At 45.9% G+C, this 23,492-nt stretch overlaps 1 protein-coding gene across 1 annotated transcript in view; it reads right to left on the bottom strand.

The window, feature by feature from the left end:
* LOC147117712 (threonylcarbamoyladenosine tRNA methylthiotransferase-like) overlaps positions 1-23,492 on the bottom strand; it is a 250,883-nt gene that overhangs the window by 1,082 nt on the left and 226,309 nt on the right. The window lies entirely within an intron of this gene.

Here is a 23,492-nt window from a genome sequence, read left to right as displayed (position 1 = left end):
CGCTATCCTCTATTTTGTTTTATGTATTTTTGGTGATACTTTTGGGATTTGTCCTCTTTTACTTCTCATTACACCCCCATCTCATTCAAATCTCCCTTATACTTTTCCTGTTCCTATTGCTCACTGAACAGTCACAGTGCATATTCTTTTTTTTTCAGTCACGGAATGTGGGCAAGGCCAGCATTTATTGCCCATCCCTAATTGCCCTTGTGAAGGTGGTGGTGAGCCGCCATTTCATTGCTGTGGGTCTGGAGTCACAGAGGTAAGGGTAAGGATGGCAGATTTCCTTCTCTAAAGGACATTAGATGGGTTTTTACAACAATCTGGTAGTTTCATGGTCATCATTACTGATTCTAGCTTTTTTTAAATTCTAGATTTATTTAATTAACTGAATTTAAATTCCCCAGCTGTCATGGTGGGATTTGAACTCATGTCTCCGGATCATTATACCTCTGGATTACCAGTCCAGGAACATAACCACGATGTTGCCGTACCCCTATGAGCTGGAAGAGGAACAGCATTGGCGGCAGCAACTTCAGACTGATGAAACCATTAGGAGTCAACCCTCTACACTCAGTACTACTCTATTCAGCAGGTGTATCACCAATTCCAAAGCAACCTCGATATGTCAGAGGAGTAGTGCTTGAGGAGTGCATGACTAATTCAGGCAGCAGCGACACCCATTCAGTGTGACCCACCCCGTTCTCCATTTACAACTCACCGTAGGAAGATCTGCTGCCATATTTCCCTGGTCACACAGCACTGCTAGTAGTAGCAAAGGCCTTAACTTTTATACTACTGGCACCATCTGCTCCACCATGGCCCACATTTTATTAGTCAATTTGCTATTCACTACTGCACTGAAAGTTATGATTCCATATTGCATGACATAGCCACTTCTCCCTGGAGTGACAACAGCAGACGAAGCATGGCTTTTACCACACATCTAGTTATTCACTGCATCCATGTAGCCATTCGAACCCTGCAATCCAGGGCAATATGTCAGCTGCGAAGGATTCCACTCCTTCAATGTACAGATGGTTTGTGACCATCAGCAGTGGATCATGCATGTTGTCCCCTAATTCCCTGGTAGTTTACCTGACACCTGCATTTTGCAATCTTGTGTGCCCCTTTTTTCAATGGCGGTGACAGGATGGAAGATTGGCTTTTCGAAAGTAAGAGTTAAGCTGAGCTCATTTATCCACTGAGGAATTCCGGTACAGGGATGGAGAATCAGAGCGAGGATCATGAGAAGACATTCAGGGTCTTCAAACAATGGTCCCCGAATGGGTTGAGAGTGTCATACAATGTGCTGCTTAAGGTATTGGTACTCTGATGTGTGCTGCAAACAGTGAACAGTGCAAAGGAAAGAGGCATTTCTCTTGGTGAGGCACCAAACTGGAGCAGACCATAGTTGAGGAAGACCCCACTTCTGGTGGGGCCAAAAAGCTGGTGGTAGCGGATTGGCCGGTTGTTACATAACCCGCCTGACGTTCCTTTGCTAGTTTTCCATCTCTCTTCCAAAAGTGAAAGTCACCCCATGTGTAGGCCAGGAAAGATGTATTTATCAAGTCTTGATCAGTAATTCCTTTGCTTATTTAACCATATGCCCCTTATAGTACATCACAACTGAGAGGTAACAAGACACAGCGGCCATCAACAGTAATGTTCTATATATTCTAAACATCCTTCCTGGAATTTTGACTGGACAAAAGCCAGCACTGATCTATTTCCTGCATTCTCCCAGATGTTTATTGATCTCAGGCTTCTTGAAAGGGTTGTCCTTTGTTTGCACTTCTCCAATATTTTCACCTTTAGTCCCCCAACCTCTCAAGGCCCAGTATCAGTTGGTAGTTGACTGCTGTAGTGCAAGATCCTGTTTTAGGTCAATCAACACCAGCCCTGCTCCTCATTTCTGACATCATTTTTGTACATAATCCTCGAGGCTTTCCTGACATGTCCTCTCTTACCACAGAAAAGACAGGTCAGTGCAATAATGATACAATAAAGAAATCAAAAGGAACTAAAACAGACAGATCAACAGTCCTGTAATTATTGTTAGAGGAAACCAAACCAGTAGACCTTGGGGAACTAAACAGATCTTCTGGTAATATCATTCTGACAGCCAGAAGATGGAATTGTCAAAAGATTAGGTTTTAAAAGCTCTGCAATGGACAAACCAAACCTGAATAATTTCTGATGTTTTCAAGAAAAAGAATTTATCCTTTCTGAAACCAGGTTCTGTCATTTGCTTTTTTAATTGGTGGTCTAGCAAAGGAACATCCCTGCCCAACACTTTTCCTTTTCTGCTAGTTTGAAAGCCAAGGTTTTCATTCATTGAACGCCAAAGGCATTTTTATTGTTATATATTTAAACAGGATTGATTTCAATGCAAACTGTAATTACTTAGTTTCTTTCACCAGCTTTCCATTAACACCCAAAATGGTCAAATCTCTGCGTGATCTCACAGCCCCTCTTTCAGCACCATCACTCTTACATAACAAGTTTTAATGGGAGAATATGTCATTACCTGAAGGCTAATTAGTAATCCTGTTATTCTACATCTGCTGTAGACTGGTATATAAAAAGCAAATTATAAGCTGTCCCTTTTTGGTTGGAAAAGAAGTTCTCCTACTAATTTATATATGCTTAAAATTTGCTAAATCTTAGAACGTTGGCTTAAATGTCTAATTGGAGCTGCCCGGGAGACAGACAATTTCTGCTAATTAGCAGGTGCCACAGATAAAATGAAGTTATATGCTGTAGTATACGATACAAAGATAGAATTTAACAGAAATTCAACAATTTGCAAATTGAAATGCCACCAATTACCAGATTCTACGGCACAATGGACTGGAACCAATTTTAAGATAAAATTAAACGAACACTGGATTCAGATACCTCTGAATCCCCAATGACTAATCTACAAAAGGTGGATTGTTAATGTATTATATTGCCAGAAACTCCATTGCTTAAGAAAAATGAAGTAACAAGCATTTTAATGAAAACTGGTTGCCTAAATACTTTCCATCTTGCTTCAAATAAACACTTTGATCTAAAGGCAGTTCAGTCCAACACCCTGCAGCATGGGCTTGTACCACAATCTTTCTTATGCAAATTTCCCACGCTCAGTCATGCTATCATGGGATGGTACTGAATAGAAGCCCGCCCGTACTTCCCCACAGAAAAAGCTAAATCAGGAGAGTCACCATGGGCCCTCGCTGGACCTAGTGGTCAGTTTCAGAACAATATTAACAGGTGTGGGGAAAAAGATGCCCACCTTGGCCAGGGATAGTGTGTGGCGTGGAGATATCTCAAAAAGGCAGAAAACAATGGCTTAAAGGAGAACTGTCATCACGACAATATTTTTGTAATGACACATTTGGATATGATTTACACTGTTGTGCCATATTTTGGCAATCAAGGAAAATAAAAATTGGCAAGTATTTATGCATGAAGGTGGTGCCCATTCAAAAAAGAGGAACTCCGCCATCCAAAAATACTTAACTGGAGTCACTTTTAAAATCAAAAAGTCACTCTCCAAACAAACTTAATCCTGTTAGTTAATGTGACACCCAACTTGGGTTCATTGGAGGAGAAATTAGTTTTAGCCAGTAAAGTTACCGGTGTCACCGGCAACTGGAGTTAACGGCCGCTGAAAATGGCCACAACACTAACGGAGCAAAATTCATCTGGTGGGATGGAGATTGTTGGCGCAGCCCTTACCTGCTGTGCAATGCCGTCTGGTGGCGCTGCTGAAGGCATTCCTCCCGAAGTTTGTGTGCAGGTGCGGCATTACAGCTTCCCACAGCCTCTGGAAGCGAGGCTGTGGAGCTCGCAAGGAATTGTGGATAATGAAACGGTCTGAGAATTAAAGGGACCATGCACACTGAAGCAATACAAATTAAAATGAAGTGAAACAATGCAGTTTTCAGCCCTTTCTGCCTTTTAAAAATATTTCACATTAAAAAGTCCCAAATGTGAATATTCAGCTCTTAAAGCTGAATTCCCTTTCTAACCTCAAAAAATGGGGAAAAATGCCTCAGCACTATCACAAATGGCTTAGCAAGCCAGGGAAGGGGCACTCAGGGTCTCGCATGCAACACTCCAGCTTTGTGCAGGGGGTCAACACTGCAGTCAGGCCCTCTACCCACAGGGACTAGGAGGCCCGCCAGAAAGAACGACGTGGGAGTACATCACTAAGGCCATCACTGCCAGTAGTGTCGCGCCCCCCGCCCCCCCACCACCTGGCTCCTGTGCCCAAAGAAGCTTCATGACCTCAGACGACTGGTCAAGCTCAGTGAATGGATCTTCAAAAGCCGTCTCCTACCAACTACACCACTAGCCTCACACACTGCTCAATGCACAACCCCCACCCCCAATCACTCACCTACCAACAATCTACACCAATCACGAGGCACATCTCCCATTCCTAGTCTCACCTCACCCCCTTGGAAGAGATGGTGCAAGCCATTCGTGGCAGTGGCGTGGCTGAGCCCTTGGCCAGCGGCGGGGCTGAAAGGATAAAAGATGCTGGTATCCTTGTACGTTATCCTCCTTCTGGTATGCACCTCATGCTTTCCCGCCCTCCCATCACAACTCCACCCTTGTGCCTTCCTCATTTCACACACCCAAGAAATGCAGCCTGCCCAGCCAGTGGGTGACCAAGAAGAGGGAGAGGAGAGTGAAAAAGAACAAGAAGATTGATTTGACACTCCCAGCCACCATCTCAAGGTCAACCAGCAAGGACATTTGCAGTGTCCCTCAATGAAAGTCAGCAGTCTTCCACCAGCCATGCTACAACTACTGGGGTAGCACTGCGTGACATTAGTATGATAGGCAAAGGCGCACAGGAGACAGTCACTAAGAGAATACATACTGGTGATGAGTTGATTTCTTGATGCTACATAGGACGGATAGTTGTATATAGGTGGATTGGAAAGTTTGCTTTGTGGTGGCTTTTATTTCTGCATGATGGCCAGCAACAGGTGGAAGGTAAGGTGTGGGGCTAATGTTGAAAGGGGAATTGGGATTGTGGTCACTGGGACCGCAGGCGGATGATTCCATCCCAGGTATCCTGGCCAGATAGGGGCTGTCTGGGATGCATCCTTCCGTCTGATTCCTCCTCTTCGGCTTCCTCTTCTCTCTGCAAGCGGATGCTGTAAATGTGAAATGACAGCATAAAATGCTGGAAATACTCAGCTGGTCAGGCAGCATCTCGACCCGAGATATGGACTCTGTTTTTCTCCACGGATGTTGCATTTCCTGCTGAGTAATTCCAGCATATTCTGTCTTCTCAAAGGCCTTCATTCACCATCCGAGCCCTTGCAAGCGTCCACCAACACTCCCTACGCACTTAAAAAAACTTTTCACATCTATTGCAGCAAACCACTACTTCAATAAAATCAAACAAACGCAGTCCAAAACCTTAAATTCAAACTTACCTGAACAATGTGTGTGTCCCTTTAAGAGGTGCAGACATCGCCACTGTCAGCGTGACTGCGCTTTAGGGTCGAAGTTCGCGTTTGTGGCGTAAAGTCGGTGTTGCATGCCGATTTATGTCACGCCGCCATTTTGTCCAGCATGGCGCTGCCAGTTACCGGCAGTACAAAGGTAAGGATGAAAATGGCGGCCGCCGTGGGAACCGCCAGCAGCTGGCGAAAGAGCGGCGGCCACCATTTTAGCACCATTTAATGGTGCTACGGAGTGGCGCTAAGGCCACGAATTTCTCACCCCTTGTTTTTAATCTGAAATTCACTGTACACTGTACTTAAAAAAAAAAAATTCTTCTCTCCCTCCCTCTAGCATTTAAAGAAATTAAATTTTCTCCCCATTTCTGGTTTCTTTGGTCCATGGCCCATCCCTCAGCCAAGCAATTGGCCAAGTAATCTACTTTCATAACCCTGAATAGATGTTCTGGAGCTATCCACTTGGAGGTGCATAAAAGTGGCCTGGGGTGACTGATTGTGCAGCTCTTCCCACATGTCATGCCAGAGTCCAAGAACATCCTATTTGAGGCCAATGCAAAGTCCTACTCTTCCACAACACAGATTGACATTTTTTTAAATTGAGAAACCCAAGTGAAGGGCCATGGCCATAGTTTACAACATTACTGAGATTGGAAGGATCAAGAGAGAAGATAAAATCAATTGGGGAGTAATGATTAGATGAAGCTGACCTCAGGTTTTGAAAGTCGAAAGAGTGTAGCAGAAAGGAAGACTGGAGAAAAGAAGCACTACAGTGCTGGGGTCTTTAGAAAGAATAAGTTAGAATAGGAGGCCGTGCAATAAGTCTTGATTTTAACAAAGTATGGAAGTAGAGAAGAGGAAGAGCATGTAGCGTAGTATAGCTGCAGCGCAGGAGAAACAAGAGAAGAAAATCCAAAAAGGAGCAATGACCATAAAGAAAAACAGGCAATTAATTAATTTAAAGACCAGTGACTACTGTTATGTAGATAAATGCACCAGCTATTTTGAAAACAGCAAAATCCCACAACAGCAATAAGATTGGTGATGGTTCATCTGTTTTTGATGGTATCAATTGAGGGAAGAATGTTAAGTAGATCATTAGGAGGCATCCCTGCTCTTCTTTGAATAATGCCATGGGATCTTCAGGCATTTTTATGTTCTGCTAATGCCGCTGGCATTCTCAAGCCAAATGTAAACCTACCAGGACTTTAAGAATGGGTCTTCCTGCCAGCCAGCCACAGCAAGTCCTGCGCTTAGCGCTAGCACAGGTCTTTTACAAAATAAAAGCATCTCAATGTTCACCCGAACCATCTGAATAAGCAGAAGAGGCCTTGCTTTAATAGCTTGCCTAAAGGATGGCATGCTTCACCAATGTCACATTTTTCAATGTCACTTCGCACTGAAGTATCAGTTTAGATTTCAAGCTCAAACTCCTGCCGTGGGGTTTGAGCCTGCAACCTGGAGGTAAGCTGACCATAGTATTTTTTTTTTAATTCACTCATGGGATGTGGGCGTCACTGGCAAGGCCAGTATTTACTGCCCATCCTTAATTTTTCTCTCACTTTTATCCCAACTTGTCTCTTTCCAATATAGTCATCCTCACTCTTCTCCATTTTATAATACAATAATATAATCCTGGGTTCCTCCAGGACCACTCAGCTCCAGACCTCATTACAGCCTTGGTCCAAACATGGACAAGAGCTGAATTCCAGAGGTGAGGTGAGAGTAACTTGATTGAGTGTGGCATCAAGGAGCCCTTGTAAAATTGAAGTCAGTGGGAATCAGAGGAAAACTCTCCACTGGCTGGATTCATACCTACCACAAAGGTAGATGGCGGTGGTTGTGGTAGGCCAATCATCTCAGTATAGAACATCGCTGTGGTGGTGAGCCGCCTTCTTGAACCGCTGCAGTCCATGTGGTGAAGGTACTCCCACGGTGATGTTAGGGAGGGAGTTCCAGAATTTTGACCCAGCGACGAGGAAGGAACAGCGATATATTTCCAAGTCAGAATGGTGTATGACTTGGCAGGGAACTTGGAGGTGATGGTGTTCCCATGCATCTGCTGCCCTTGTTCTTCTAGTTGGAAGAGGTCGCGCGTTTGGGAGGTGCTGTCAAAGAAGCCTTGGCGAGTTGCTGCAGTGCATCTTGTAGATGGTACATACTGCAGCCACAGTACGCCGGTGGTGGAGGGAGTGAATGTTTAAGGTGGTGGATGGGGTGCCAATCAAGCGGGCTGCTTTGTCCTGGATGGTGTCGAGCCTCTCGAGTGTTGTTGGAGCTGCACTCATCCAGGCAAGTGGCGAGTATTCCATCACACTCCTGACTTGTACCTTGTATATGGTGGAAAGGCTTTGTGGAGTCAGGAGGTGAGACGCTTGCCGCAGAATACCCAGCCTCTGACCTGCTCTTGTAGCCACAGTATTTATGCGGCTGGTCCAGTTAAGTTTCTGGTCAATGGTAACCCCCCAGGATGTTGATGCTGAGGGATTCGGCGATGATAACACTGTTGAATGTCAAGGGGTGGTGGTTAGACTCTCTTGTTGGAGATAGTCATGGCCTGGCACTTGTGTGGCGCGAATGTTACTTGCCACTTATCAGCCAAGCCTGAATGTCGTCCAGATCTTGCTGCATGCAGGCACGGACTGCTTCATTATCTGAGGAGTTGTGAATGGAACTGAACACTGTGCATTCATCAGTGAACATCCCCACTTCTGACATGATGGAGGGAAGGTCAGCTGAAGATGGTTGGGCATAGAATACTGCCCTGAGGAACTCCTGCACTCCTGCAGCGATGTTCCATACCGAGATGATTGGCCTACCACAACCACCGCCATCTACCTTTGTGGTAGGTATGACTCGAGCCAGTGGAGAGTTTTCCACTGATTCCCACTGACTTCAATTTTACAAGTGCTCCTTGATACCACACTCAATCAAGTCACTCTCACCTCACCTCTGGAATTCAGCTCTTTCTCCATGTTTGGACCAAGGCTGTAATGAGGTCTGGAGCTGAGTGATCCTGGAGGAACCCAGGATTATATTATTGTATTATAAAATGGAGAAAAGTGAGGATGACTACATTGGAAAGAGACAAGTTGGGATAAAAGTGAGAGAAAAATCATCATCTGTTGGATGACAAGCTTTTTCTTGCATCCAGTCCAGGTAAATGTTGGGTCACTGTACAGATTTGAAACGGAGTAAACAATTAGGTAATAAACAAATCTCACTGAGAAAATCTGTGCAATAACAACCTGCCTTACACCTCAGCTCATTTGCAACTCATTTATGAGCAAGCTATTAGTACAATTGAAGACTTTTTTGACTCTAGGTTATTAATGGTTGATTAATAATGGTACAAGATGAAAGGATGTAAGGTGTCCCTTAGATCACATGCTGCGACAGCACCATAGAAATAAGTGCAATGAATTCCTACATTAATGGAGTTTGGTTGAATTACTTAGAGTAACTTATATTTAAAGATTTCATAAACAAGTGAAGCTTAACATCCATACACCAGCCAGTTAAATCTCCAGACAAGCAATTAATGTGAGTCTTAATTTGTCACCGATTTCTTAACGTACAAAAATACTGCTGCCTCTGCACAACAATTAATTATGCCCATAAATCACTGAAGACCAAATAGGCACCAACTTGAACACAAGTATAAGGAGGATATGACCAGATGCAAATGTATGCACACTCACACAAAACACATCAAATGAAAGCTGAATTTTAACCGAGTGGAATTTAAATGAAGGATCAATGTTCCTAGCATGTGCACTGGAGATTAAATTTTCATTTCCCCAGATCTTTAATATAAAAAAAGCAGAAAAGAAATGGCAAACTCATGTGATCCCAATACAAAAGCATTTTTGCCCTTCCTTCAAGCCACTGCAGTAGCCCCACTGATTTAGATCACTCCTAGAATTATCAAAGCAGTAAAATTAGTCTGATGTAATTAAAGTATAAAGGGGGAGAAATTGGGTGGAGCTGCAAACGGGGCGCCAAGCTCGCCTGGGCGCCAGATTTTGTGCTGCGATCGCCGGAAATTCAGCTTGAGCGCCCCAAGAGGGACACGGGGCGAGGCTCGAGGCACTCTGTGTCCCTCTTAGGGCGCTGAAACTGAATATCGCAGCGCAACGTGCCGGCGTGCTGCGGTACTGCAGGCCTTCTTCCCATTCTTAAGGGGGAGGGGCCTGCACCAGCGCGATGAGCGATCGCGAGTGCCGGCAAGAGAGCCCGGCACTGAGGAGAAGTGCCGGGCTCTCGGAAAGCAGCCGGCAATGCCACAGGGGGAGAACAGGAGGCCGGGGACGGAGGTGCTGGCAGGCGGCCGCCGAAAAAAACGCCCCGCACCTCCACCTTAATTTGCGCCACTGCCGCCACAGGTAGGCCCCGTGAACCGGGCGCGATTAGCGAGCGGCGCTACAGAGGCGGTCACTGCCAAATATCGTGATCGGGGCGGTAGCAGGGCGCTGCGCACACCGATGACGTCATCGGTGCAACAGGCTAACGCCGCCATTAGCGCCCCAGCTAAATATCGCGGGAGGCGTGGCCAGTGGCGCTAAAGCCACTGAGTGCCCTCTTTAGGCGCTAACTGGTGGCGCAGCCCACCGAATTTCTCCCCCAAAATGTTTCAGTTGCCATTAACAACTGTGACCCTTTCAGTGCTCACAAAGACACTGCTCATAGTCTCTACACTGACATAGAACATGGCTTGCAACATTCACCTCAATTCCTACACATTGTGAAGTTGTGATGCTTTATTTTGTACAATCGAAATCGATGAAAAATTAAGACTCACATTAATTGCTTGTCTGACTGATTTTACAACTGTCTGCCCAGGGAGACTAACTATAATGTCCCACCTGTAGCTCCAGAAGAGATGAGCTGGCTTACAGACCAAGAACTGAACATGGAACCTTCCGGTATGTTCGGCTCAGTGCAACCTGGGCAATGCCTTTATCCTCTAGGCTATTGGGGAAGCTGCACTTATTGTCACTGTAACTCTCTGAACTTCAAGTTGTATTGTGATTTGAATTATATATTTGTATTTTCCCCTCTTTCTGGCCTTTCTGACACATATGCTATCCCTGGGTAAGAAGGCAATTTTCTCCACGTCTCAATCTATATTACTCTATGAGTAGTGGAGAATGACCTTGTTGCACTTCTGTGGTAGCACAGCTGAGATTAGGAACATTGTGTGTGTGTGGGGGGGGGGGGGGGGAAATCATGGATGCACACCATACCAATGCTCTAATATGCTGTACAACCCTATTAAATCTCACCTTATTGCTTTCCCTCCAGCTAGGTTCCCGAGTAACATTATTTCCCATTGCAAATGACTGGCAGCTGTCCTGTCCCCAAGCCACAATAACATGCTTCATCAGATGTGCAAAAGGTGTTAGGCTGAATTTGTTTGCTCGAGGAAACCGTTTTGTATTAATTTGCCAGTTTCAACTGTTGCAGTCGGTGAGATCAAGAACTCACTGTGTGGCAAACTGCAAACTGTCCCACCACGGCATGGTTCAATACACTGAAGCCCCACCGTTATCTTGAGCTGTGTTCAGTTATACACGTCACTTTCCTCCCTCTTTAATGATCTGTGAACTAACTGGTCAGCCATTTATTACATCCTCTATATCCCATTATTATTCACTGCAACTGATATCACTATCTCAGCAAAAGTAAAGGATGTACTGCAGCATCACCTGGATTAGCAGTAGAAAACTGACAGCTCCTACTGATGCTACAGAGGGATGCAGCAGCACCTTCCCAGCAGTGGAGAAGTGACATTATGGTTTGGCTTCAAATAAACGAAGAGAACTTGAAATTGGTAACTCACAGGAGCAGATTCGCTGGAGCATCAATTTATCTTAATGAATGAATGAATCTGAGCAGCGACAATTGGTGAACACAACTGGATCTCCATCACTGTGTGAAGTCTCATTCTTATCAGAGTGCAGACTAGTTTGCAAATCGAGATTGTGATTCACATTATATAACCAGGTAAAATAGAATACAAGCTATTTATTCTTTCACGCAAGTAGCTTGAAATTGCTAGCAGGTTTGACATTTAATGTGTGTCTGATTATAACAAGAGATGTCTTTAAATCATATTCAGATATTTAATTTCACACTCAGTTAAGTTTAACTGTGACTATTAGGGATGTTAGAAAGGCAAACCATCCAATGTAATTGCGACTGATTTTTTTCTCTTGCCAGTTCTCCTGCCCCCCTCCCCTACTCCTGAAGGCTATGACTCCTTAGGGTTAAGTTCCATGGGTGCTGGTCACACAAATGACCATTAATTATGTATGAGAAACTGACAATATCAGTCAGCTATTTCAACCCATGGGTGTATTGTAGCAGCAGCATGCACTTCTTCACCTGACGTCTGCACACATGCATTTCCAGCGGAGATCACTGGTTGGTGATCAGGAGTGGGGACCCTGACTGCTTGTCCCTCCCAGGGGAAATAAAGCCATCATTGGCACTGCTTACCAGCATCACCAAACTCAACAGTCAGGGGATTGAAGCTGGGGCTTTCCAGGTTTGTAGTGCCCAGTTATGTAATAGATAAACTCATTGGGAAAACTCCTTAAAGGTCACTTAACAGGTTCTTCTGTCCGAGCAGTTGTAGAACAATTTGAGTAGGCATAATGAGCAAAGAAAAATCATAAATAAGTGAAATGACAGCAGCCTCCAACAGGATTTAACAAAATGCATTAAAACAAGTAGTGTCATAAAATAACACTAAAAAGTGAATTTGTTAGGCAAGGGTATCAAAAGATGAAGCAAAGTTGAGAAAATGGAGTTGAGGTGCACATCAGCCATGATCCAATTGAATGGCGGAGCAGGCTCGAGGGACTGAATGGCCTACTCCTGTTCCTAATGTTCCTATGATAGCAACGTTAAAACAGTGGAGAGGAAATTTCCATACAAGCACATCAACAACAAAAAAACAATAAAAATTTCTGACAGTAATTCCTGTAATTTATCCCCCCCCCCCCCCCACCCACTGCAAAAGTCAGGATGTATCAGCACTGCAGTAATTCATCCCAATTTTCTGGTGTCAGTCTATCCTTAGTTGCTCCACTCAGCAGAATGAGCCCAACGCTGCTACCTCTCCTCATCTGATTGCTGCTGCTCCTCGCTGTCTGCCCATAGTTGCAGACAAATGTGTGAAAAAGCTAAAAGTAGAATTTGAACAAGGAAAAGAAAAAAGCAAAGCCAAAAGTTGCAAAAGAAAATAAATTTCATATTTTATTTCAACAGAAGCGAAGGAGTGAGATATAAGAGGAGAGGAGAGAGCAAAGTAGCAGTGAAGAAGGAGTGGAGAGAGCAAAAGAGAAATAAAGTAAAACAAAGGTGCATAAAGTAATTCCTGGCAAGACAATATACAGTTTTCTCTTGCTTTGATGTTCCAACACTGGTTGAGATTTTGGAGGAAACTTCTTCCATCTCAACGATCATACAGTGGTACCACAACATTTAAGTGTTATAAAGATAGTTTGGTTATCATAAAACATGTCCATGATTGTTCATGATTATTAGTATGATTTCCATAACGTTTTGACATTTTTACCTTGATTTTCGCAAAATGTTTACCATGCCAAAACACCAGCCCTAATTACTGTTCAACAACACCTGCTGAGACTACAACAGTATGCCCCTCAGGCGAAAATTCTTTCCTTCATCATTTGTGCAGTGGCATTTTAGTGTCTTTCTCACATAGATTACAGCACAACAGCACCAGCTTTTAAGACGTTGTAAAACAAAAGTTCAAATTAGGGTAATGCACAAATACAATCCCCCTTTCACTGGTGATCTGGCAACTCTGGGCTCACAGTTTCCCCAGTTATACCATTCGTATTATATTTGTTTTTCTGGTTAGGAAGGTCCACAGAGTTGAGAGTATGGACATGTGTGTGTATCCAATGTGGTGGTGTCGGTTGCTACTCAATTGCCTCCTGCTGTGTGCAACAAGAAGTTAGTGGTAGCTTTGAACAGCTATGGGTACCTATAGTGTTCTGAAGAGCTGCACATCCTAATTTAAACCATATAGAATGAAACCACCACAAGCTCAAGAATAAAGCAAGCATGGAGATCTTGCTCTACACAAATCATTTTACTCCAGGTTAGTGACATTTCTGGATCCATACGAAAGAATATACACCTTGCAAATGAGACTCAGTAAAAGAAAGACAGACAGACTTGCATTTATATAGCGCGTTTCACAACCTCAGGACATCCAAAAGTACTTTACAACTAATGAAGTACTTTTGAAGTGTAGGTACTGTTGTAATGTATAGCTCAGCCACTTCAGTGCTGTAATTTCAGGGATCTCAGAATCAGTCCATATTTTATGTACTCAGTTCTATCACTGTAACTTTACACCGTAGTCATATTGCATTTTCAAATGTAACTTGCAGGATATGCACATCATCTAAAATCTAGAAGAATACCATACAAATCCAACACATGCATCACAAAAAATCTTTCAATATATATATTTTTTGTTACCTTGGTGTATATTTTTGGTTGATGTCAGAAGTATTCCAAAGGGTTAAAAAGCCAAACATTGTAATACCTATCGATTACAAATTCAAACTGATCATTAGTACATAACTGAGATTGGTAGATATGATCAGGACTGGGAAGCCTGCCTGATTTTTCCCCTCTTTAGCCCAGGGAACACCGGGACCAATTATTATGCATTCACCACCTGCCAGGTTGCAATCAGCCAGTGCCATACAGATCAAGCAACAACATGGCATCTTCCTGTTTTTATTGCCCAGTACCATTTGGCACAGTGCACATACCTACTGAGCAGAAAGTTAAGGGTGGCATGAATACTGAATGATTGCAAATAAAACCTTTTTCTAAAGCAGCAAGTTAAGAATCAGTGAAAAGTAATATAGTGATGTGGTGATTAGAAAAACAGACATTATTGTTTGTTAACTAAAGAAGCAAGTACATTAAATATCTTAGGTCTTGAAGAATTCCCTTGAAAAGGGAATTGGAATCTGTGGGGAAGAAAGCAGGAAAGATACAGAACAATTCCTTCCACTTGCTAAACCAACAGTTGTGTCAATGGATGCTGCTTTACAGTAGCTTTCTGTTGGCGCGGAGGCAAATCATTCCAGTTAAATCAAGTTTGAAAGGTATTTTTTAACCTATTAGGGTTGTAGAACAGCATCATGGTGAGGTTTCCTTTTTACATTATGCAGAACAAGACAACTTTATTATGAGGTACTTGGACAGTGTCCTTCTCCTGTTCCCATCCCTCCTGGAGAGGAAACCCTAAACAAAACATGTATTATATTGCTTTTAGTTACAAGTTTTTTCGCACCAATTCTCTCACTCTTGCTGGGGTACAGTTCCATGGGACTCCTGCTGGAAGTGTGTGCCTGTCGATATCAGTAAAGAACAGGACCAGGGTGTGATCCCCTCACAGTTGAGGAGCCTGTTGGCATTCACCGTTAAGGCCGACACATTAATAATGGCCACTTGGGCAAGGTACCATAGCACCCTGTGAACTCGTACCCCAGCAAGAGGTCAACACCTTCACAGAGAGGAGAGAAGAGGGGAGGGAAGAACATTGGTGAGAGAAAGAAAATGACACACAAAACACAATGTGAAATCTAATTTAAGTGGAGGTTCTTTGGAGAAAGTGTTGTGAAACATATGGATCATTCTGATCAATTTATTAACCAAGAGAGAAGGATGGTACATCAGCTCAATGCCACTGTGATGATCATGTCTGCTACTACAAAACTTTTATCTCTGCCTCAATAAAAAATGGATATATAGAAACATTGACAAGGTTGGCGATGCAGAACCTGATGTGGCACAAACTTGCCACGACAGCCAGTACAGCTGAGTTTAACCGCCAGTGCAGGAAATCAACCTGCCTCAAAAGCTCCTGACCGGGGAAACACCACACCTTACATTTTAAAAAACCCCACAAATTTAAAAAGAAAACTGAAGATCAAACTTGCAGTTTTCAAGACTCAGCTCTCCTTTGCCCTGTCCCCTCCCAATATTCTAAACATGCTCAAGGTAAAGACACATTAAGGTGGAATTATTAACAGGCTTTAAAATAAGCATTGCTTTATTTAGCACTGCACTTGCTTGTTTTCCTACATGGACTAATATATCACAAACAGAATATCCTTAAGTAAGCCACTCAAATTGTACATATTGTTCATCTGTTTAAGTAGTGAAGTTCACTATGAGGCACATTAAAGGACAATTTCTAACTGACAATTATGACTGTTGCATTATCTCTGCTTAATGTTTAAATTTCCAATAGTATATGATGACATATAAATTTTACTGGTGTAGAGATTGCCTCCTACAGATTTTTCTTTTAAAAACCATGGTTTTTCTTTTTGACTGCCCCCTCTGGTGACTGGGCATACGTCCTTAACCTGGCAATACAGCTAAACAGACCGGTAAAGTTCCAGGTTCAATCCCAAATCCTTGCCGAGTTAGTTAATCACACACAGAATCACACAGAAACCCCACAGTGCAGATAGAGGCCATTTCGGCCCATCGAGCCTGCACCGACACATATCCCACCCGATCCCCGTAACCCCTACACCAACACCTATCCCACCCTATCCCGGTAACCCCATGTATTTAATCCCCCTAACACTAAGGGTCAATTTATCATAGCCAATCAACCTAACCCGCACATCTTTGGACTGTGGGAGGAAACCGGAGCACCCGGAGGAAACCCACGCAAACACGGGGAGAATGTGCAAACTCCACACAGACAGTCGCCCGAGGCCGGATTCGAACCCGGGTCCCTGGCGCTGTGAGGCAACAGTGCTAACCACTATGCCACCGTGCTGCGGGGCATAGTGGTTAGCAGCGGGGACAGCAGTGACGGTTCTACAAATGGCGTCAGTGTCCTGGGTTAGGGATGGGAGGGGGAAACTCAATCAGCGCTCTGTTCCTCATCGCTAACCAGCAATGTTTGGTGGCAGCATGCGTGCGTAGTCATTGGGTGTAGACAGGATCAGACCCAGCTCTGCCACCACAACTGCCCTTGGCACAGTCAAGGCTCATGCATGGCCACTTGAACAAGGCGCCATAGGGCAACTGGTTTCTGTGAAGGTCACTGCCTTTGGGACAGGAGAGGGTAGAACATTGGTGAGAAGAACAAACTTGGCATATGTTGCAACGTGGGCAAAAAGTGAGATTCAAACAACAGCAACTTAAATTTATATAGCGCCTTTAATGTAATAAAACGTCCCACCGTCTGTGGCACAGTGCATAAGAGTGTCTCTGAGCTGTACAACCGCACACTCTGTATCTTTAAGAACTTTGCTCAAAGAAAAAACATTTAATGATTACTTCTCTTCTGATAAAGTGGCAATCACTTTCTTTATGTAAGCTGGTCAGACCTAATCAGCGGAACCAAGACTCAGAGAATGGTTAGAATGTGGAACTCGCTATCACATGGAGTGGTTGAGGTGAATAGCATCGATGCATTTAAGGGGAAGCTAGATAAGTACATGAGGGAGAAAGGAACAGAAGGATATGTTGCTATGGTGAGATGAAGTAAGGTGGGAGGAGGCTTGTGTGGAGCATAAACACTGTTGGGCTGAATGGCCTGTTTCTGTGCTGTAAAATTCTATGTAAATTCTATGGCCTAGAAATTCGCTATCGCCGCGCCAGGTCGTTAGCGCCCGAAATTTAGCGCTCGCCCGGATTCCCGTAGCGCCCGCCTGAAATTCAGTTGCAGCACCCCAAGACGGAGGCGGGCGCTATTGCAGGGTTTGGCCGCCTCGCTTGGGGCGATGAAAGTCAGTTTCAGGCGTCCAGCTGCCGCTGCGCCACCCGATGCGGTGCGGCAGGCTGGGGTACTGCAGGCCTCCTCCTTCTCTTAAGGAGGAGCTGCCTGCAGCCGTGAGATCGCCGCTGGATTCCCCCGGCAAATGAGCCCGGCACCACGGAGAAGTGCCGGGCTCGCGGGAGTCAGACACCAATGCCGCGGGGGGGTGGTGCAGGAGTCCGGGGAGGGAGGTGCGGCCAGGCGGCCGCCGGGAAAGCGGCCGGCCGCCCCTCCACCTTTATGCGCCGGCCTCTCGGAGCTGCAAGGCCCCGTTTTTCAAACGCTGTTTGCGGCCGCTACGGGCGAGGCGGTCGCAACTGAATTTGGCCTTCGGCGCGGAATCGCGTTGGAACCGGGGCGCTGCGCACACCGATAACGTCATTGGTGCCGGTGCAGCGCTACCGGCTAACGCCGACTTTAGGGACCAACTGAATTTCGGGCACTAACAAACTTCCGGCGCAAACCACTCTTTAGCCAATAAGTGGGCGCAAACGCGACTGAATTTCTAGGCCTATGTGTGCGTTACAGACTATTTAAAATTTACATATCCCATTACCAGTTGCAAACTCTACATAATGTAATCGCACACTTACAAATTTCTAAAGGAGCATAAAAACTGAGAGTAAGAGAAGACAAAGAGGGAAAAAATACATACTGAACCATACAGTAATCATGAACCAGCTGGTCAGGCCACTGGGAGAATGAAGTCAAAAAGCAGGACATCTGCTTATCTTGTCATTCTGATTAACACACTGGGGAAAGTGTAATAAAAACAAACTGTGCCATACTTGGAACATGTCTGCATTTGTATTGTAAGTGTCCAAATGGGACATGTGCACTCACAGCAAAGTTGCTGGGTTCATTCTCAAAATAGTTAACGCCAGATGTTTCTTATTCAAATACAGTAGTTTTTTTGTGTTGAAAAACCCACACATCTAAAGTCTTGGTCCTGCTTTTTAGGGACAAGAATCCAGCAAAATAAATTAGTTCAAAGTCTGGTGGAAAACATACATTCTTTTACAATTCTTTTACACTGTGGTGTTGTAAGACTCAGCTTCTGCCATTACAAGAATTATGCAGTTCATCAACTGCATCCTGTGACACAAATCAAATATTTCATCAATACAGTACTGAACAAACCTGCACGTTTTTCTCTTAAAATGGATTGTCTCTGGGTAAATCACTATATAGTGTGTCAGTACTGAACTGGGTAATCTCAAGTAGGGCCTCAATGCCTTTGGGTTAGTAAGGGGAAAGATCGGCCAGAGTTCCAGTTCCTGATCATGAGTGGGGCTCTTTGGAAGTGTAAGTGTGTGAACATCAGATGAGAACAGGGTTGGACTTGGCTAAGATGCCCTCCAAAGTTGAATATCTCAACAACACTCACTCACACGTGAAGAATAGATGTTTTGATGAAGTACATAGAGGACTGTTGGTAGCTATGAAACTGTACCTAAGCAAATGGAAAGTTGTTGGGAAACTGACATTTCTCAAAGTCTTGGTTTCTTTTTTTCTTGTTTTAATAGTCAATCCCTGCCTAATACAACGTTCAAATGCAGTTAGCAAACCAAAACAAAGTTTACTGCCAATGAAGAAATTAAAATAAAAACATTTTTGAAACACAATGTTTGCTTATTAATAGCTAGCTGAAGTGCCCGGCGGTGCCGAGGCTTTTTCGAGGGAATGTTGTTGTTGGAAGAGAGAGAGAGAGAGCGACTGGGGGGAAGAGAGAGCGACTGGGGGGAAGAGAGAGAGAGCGACTGGGGGGAAGAGAGAGAGTGACTGGGGGGAAGAGAGCGACTGGGAGGGGGGGAGGGAGGGAGAGGGGAGGGAGGGGGGGAGGGGAAGGGAGGGCGAGGGGAGGGGAAGGGAGGGCGGGGGGGAGGGAGGGGGGCGGGGAAGGGGGGGAGGGGAGGGGGAGGGCGGGGAAGGGAGGGGGGAGGAAGGGAGGGCAGGGGGAGGGGAAGGGAGGGCAGGGGGAGGGGAAGGGAGGGCAGGGGGAGGGGAAGGGAGGGCGGGGGGAGGGGAGGGAGGGAGGGGAAGGGAGGGCGGGGGGGGAGGGAGGGGGAGGGGGGGAGGGCGGGGAAGGGAGGGCGGGGGGGAGGAAGGGAGGGGGAGGGGGGGAGGGCGGGGAAGGGAGGGCGGGGGGGGGAGGAAGGGAGGGCAGGGGGGGAAGGGAGGGCGGGGGGGGGGAAAAGGGGGGGGGAGAGAGGGAGGGCGGGGGTCGCCCCCCCCCCCCCCCCGAGGTGAAGACCGCCGATTGCGCGCGCAGCAGGAGCTGAGACGCGGCGTCTCTCTCGGCCGGCGGGCCCGGTTGCCAGGGTAACCATGACGCTGACCAAGCCAGAGAGAGAGACGCCGCGTCTCAGCTGCTCCTGCTACGCGCGCGCCCCCCACCCCCCCGCCCGAGGGTCGCGGCCCCCCCCACGGGTCGCGGCCGTCCCCCCCCCCCCGAGGTGAAGACCGCCGATTGCGGCTGTGCGAGACGTCCGGCGGACCCGGTTGCCAGGGTAACGCTGGACGCTCAGCAAGCCCCGCCCCCCGGCCAGCCAGAGAGAGACAGCGCGTCTCAGCTCCTGCTGCGCGCGCACCCTAGCGGCGCTGGGCTGAGGCTCGGCCCTCCAGCCTTCGAGTGGGGCCGGGAGGTGCCTAGCTCGGGCGTGGGTGCGGAGGAGACGCCGAGGCTTCTAGGCCTACCTGGAAAAACGGGGAAAGGTAGGAAAATTAATGAGATTAGATAAGTTAATTACTTTCTAAATCATTTTTTAAAAAAACAATATGTGTTTTAAAAGCAACGTTTTTTTTTAAGACGCAGAAAGCGGGAAAAAGAAAGGAAAAGTTTGGAATCAAGATGGCGGCGACTCACCTCGGTTCAGAACGATAAAGCCCGGCCACACACGCACCGATTGGCCCGGCAGCACACGCCAGCAACCCGGCATACGATTGGTCGAGCTCGAGGTCACTCTGTCGCTAATGAGCGGATAATGAGATGCTAATGAGCGGAATGTTGAAGGTTTTTGGGATACCGCGGGCGCAATTTTAGCCCGGCCGAAACGTAAATACGCTTAAAACCGTCTCGGAAGCGTAAGCTTTCTTTGGAGGTAACGCGCGCGTAGGTACGCCCTGTAACTTTCGAGCGCATACCCGCAAGACGCACACGCGATGACAGACAGAATGACAGACAGAAGTACCGATTTATATATATAGAGATATAGAGAATGTTACATTGTACTGTACTCACATGGAATAAACCTGTGACGTAGAAGTGTGATAGGTGTTTTCATACTCGGTAAAAGTCTATCGTAAAAAGGCCTGTGACAAGCTGGAGAATGCTGGTTTCCTGTTACGTATAACAAGGATCATCAAGTTGTGATGCTGCATGGAGAAGTAGTTGGTGGAACAATATAAGGTGTGTATTTGTGTGCGCATATGATAGTGTGACTAATTGCATGTGCATGTAAGAATTTGCAGATGCAACATTGTGATTGATCAGTCAAAGTCTGAGGAGAGTATCTGGCACACAACTAATATAGCTATCCATCATCAGATCTGGCTGGACCACATCAAGTGTTTTCGGGCCTCACTCTCCTCTGCCAAAACTGCTCCCTACTCCAGGAGAGCAAAGATAACTCTTGGCTTTTCTTTATGACTATCTCCTTAAACCCCTCTCCATTGCCCCCTCCACCCTAACCTCCAACAAGTGTGATGAGCTCATGGACCTCTTTGCCATCAAGGTTGAGACCATCTGTTCAGCTGCCTCTGTTGTTTCCCCCTCCCCACCAAACCAATCCTCTGCTCAGGCTCCTCCATGCCCTAGCCCTGAACCTGGGTCTCTCTCTTCTATCTCCCCCATTCCCACTCCAAGCTCACCTTGTCCAATGACATCCATCTTCAACTCCCTTGATCCCATTACCACTAGTGTTAAGCAGCCATCTTGTCTTCCAGGCCCCCATGCAAGCTGACATTGTAAATGGTTCCCTCTCCTCAGCTACAATCCCCGTCCCTTTCAAAATGACCATCATTCTCGTTCCCGCCCCCTCCGCACAAAAACCCACCCTTAACCCCCTTTGTCCTTGTAAACTACCACCCCATCTCCAACCTCCCTTTCCTCTTTAAAGTCCTTGAACTTCCTGTTACTTCCCAAATCCATGCCCACCTTTCCCACAATTCCATGTTTAAATCTCTCCAATCAGGTTTCCACCGCTGCCACAGCACCGAAATGGCCCTAATCAAAGTTACAAATGACATTCTCTATGACTGTGACCATTATTCCTACTCAACCCCCTTGACCTCAGTGCAGCCTTCAACTCGGTCATCCACACCACTCTCCTCCAATGCTTCTCCTCCATTGTCCAGTTTAGCGGGACTGCCCTCATTTGGTTCCACTCCTACCTGTCCAATTGTAGGCAGAGCATCTCCAGCAAAGTCTTCACTTTCCATCCTGCATTGTTACCTCTGGATTTCCCCAAGGATCTATCCTTGGCTCCCTCCTATTTCTCAGCTACATACTGCTCCTTGTCAACATCATCCAAAGACATGGGCCTCGATTTTAACCCCCCTCCCCCAATCCCCCTTTCCTGACAGCATGGGAGGCCCATGCTGTTGGCTGCTTGGCAGCAGATCTGAGGCGGGAAGTGCTGACTGCCTAAGTCTGAAGACCAGCTCCTTCGAGCACTCATTGTGGGCCTGGAGTAGTAGGTTTGTTCCCCCTAGACTTCTCAAGGAAACCTTCAGCACCCCCAACCTCGATCTCGAGGCCGATCTTCTGCCTCCCCCACTCACGGTCCCAATTTTCTGCCTCCCTCGGTCAAGGCCCCAATCATCAGCCTCCCCCAATCACAGCCTGGAGCTACTACCTCCCACGATCATGGCCTAGAGCTTCTGCCTCCTCCTTGCCCTGGTCGCGGCAGGAGCCTTCCCCACCCTCCTGACTGCCAGGGACCACTCCCACGGATCCTTGGCTGAGGCTTCCTGCTGCTACTTACTGTTCTAGCCCGTCAGCCAGGCAGGCAATCTGGCCAACTTTCGGGAGGGAGTCCAAAATTATTCAAATGAAGCCCATCTATTAAGATCGGCAGGGCCTCCACGTCCCCAGCCTTGCCAGGTTCTTCGGCCATCACTGGGCTCCCCCGCACTCTCCCCACCTCCCCGTTAATATCAGGGCCATGAGGTCAGCCTCCACATGTACGCTAATGACACCCAGCTTTGCCATTCCACTACCTCTCTTGACCCCTTCACTCCTAATGCTTCAAACATTATCAGCATTATGAATATGTAGATCAATTGTGCCAATTCTTTGAATTTTCTCTGGTTAGATCACACTTTGGTGGTTAATTCTAACACCAGAATTTTGAATCTCTCCAGTCCATAGATTAATGATTTGATAACATGGCATAGTTCAAATTTTGTAGCCCATTCCCTTGTTTTCTGGTAATAGCATAACTAGTTTTAAATGATTAAAGGCTTCAAAGTTTACACATAGTAGGGAGACATTTTGGCCTGGATTTTGCTGAAATAATAATGCTGATGCTATCAGTGCTTGCCATTATTACAGGGTAAACCTGACAGCAACTTCTGGCGTCCATACACGCCCAGTTAAACATGGAAATCCAGAAATTGCTGTCAGAGATACCCTGCTCTTCCACAGGGTGCACTGTTCGAGTCGGCACTGAAATCACTGGAATAGCATGAACTTAGGATACTTGCCCACTAGTTCTGCACTAAAGGTGTCTGAAAACATATGGGCTGGTGCATTTAGGAGCTAGTTTTAATGGCATAATAAGTGATGATTACTGCTGAACAATCTCTCTGGCCCATTAATTTTATAAGTGTGGAGTCTCATTCTCTCAGACAAAAATTAATATTGCAGATTTTAAAATAAATGAAAATAATTTTTTTTAACTGATTTTGTTTGTCTCTTTTATCTCTCTACCTTAATCCCATTTGTATTTCCCAACCTTTATTTCACTTCCTGTACATGATTTAAATGTAGTTTGTATTTCTTGTTTTTTTACTTCCTGGTTTGCAGGCTGCGTGTCTCAGTGAGGATTCTTCAGTCTGATTGGTTGAAAAACTTTGCTGTTTCTTGCCCTGTTCAGAGACACCGCAGATCCCCTGTAGAGGGTGTCGCACAGAAACAGACTCCGGATCAGTGAAAATCTCCGCTGATAAGCCCGCAA

Source organism: Somniosus microcephalus, chromosome 5 (genome assembly GCF_052327205.1).
Source record: "Somniosus microcephalus isolate GS21.2 chromosome 5, FLI_Smic_1.0, whole genome shotgun sequence".
In the NCBI taxonomy this organism is placed as follows: Eukaryota; Metazoa; Chordata; class Chondrichthyes; order Squaliformes; family Somniosidae; genus Somniosus; species Somniosus microcephalus.
The sequence above is the reverse complement of the archived record's forward strand: the minus strand, read 5'-3'. Positions and strand labels throughout refer to the sequence as shown.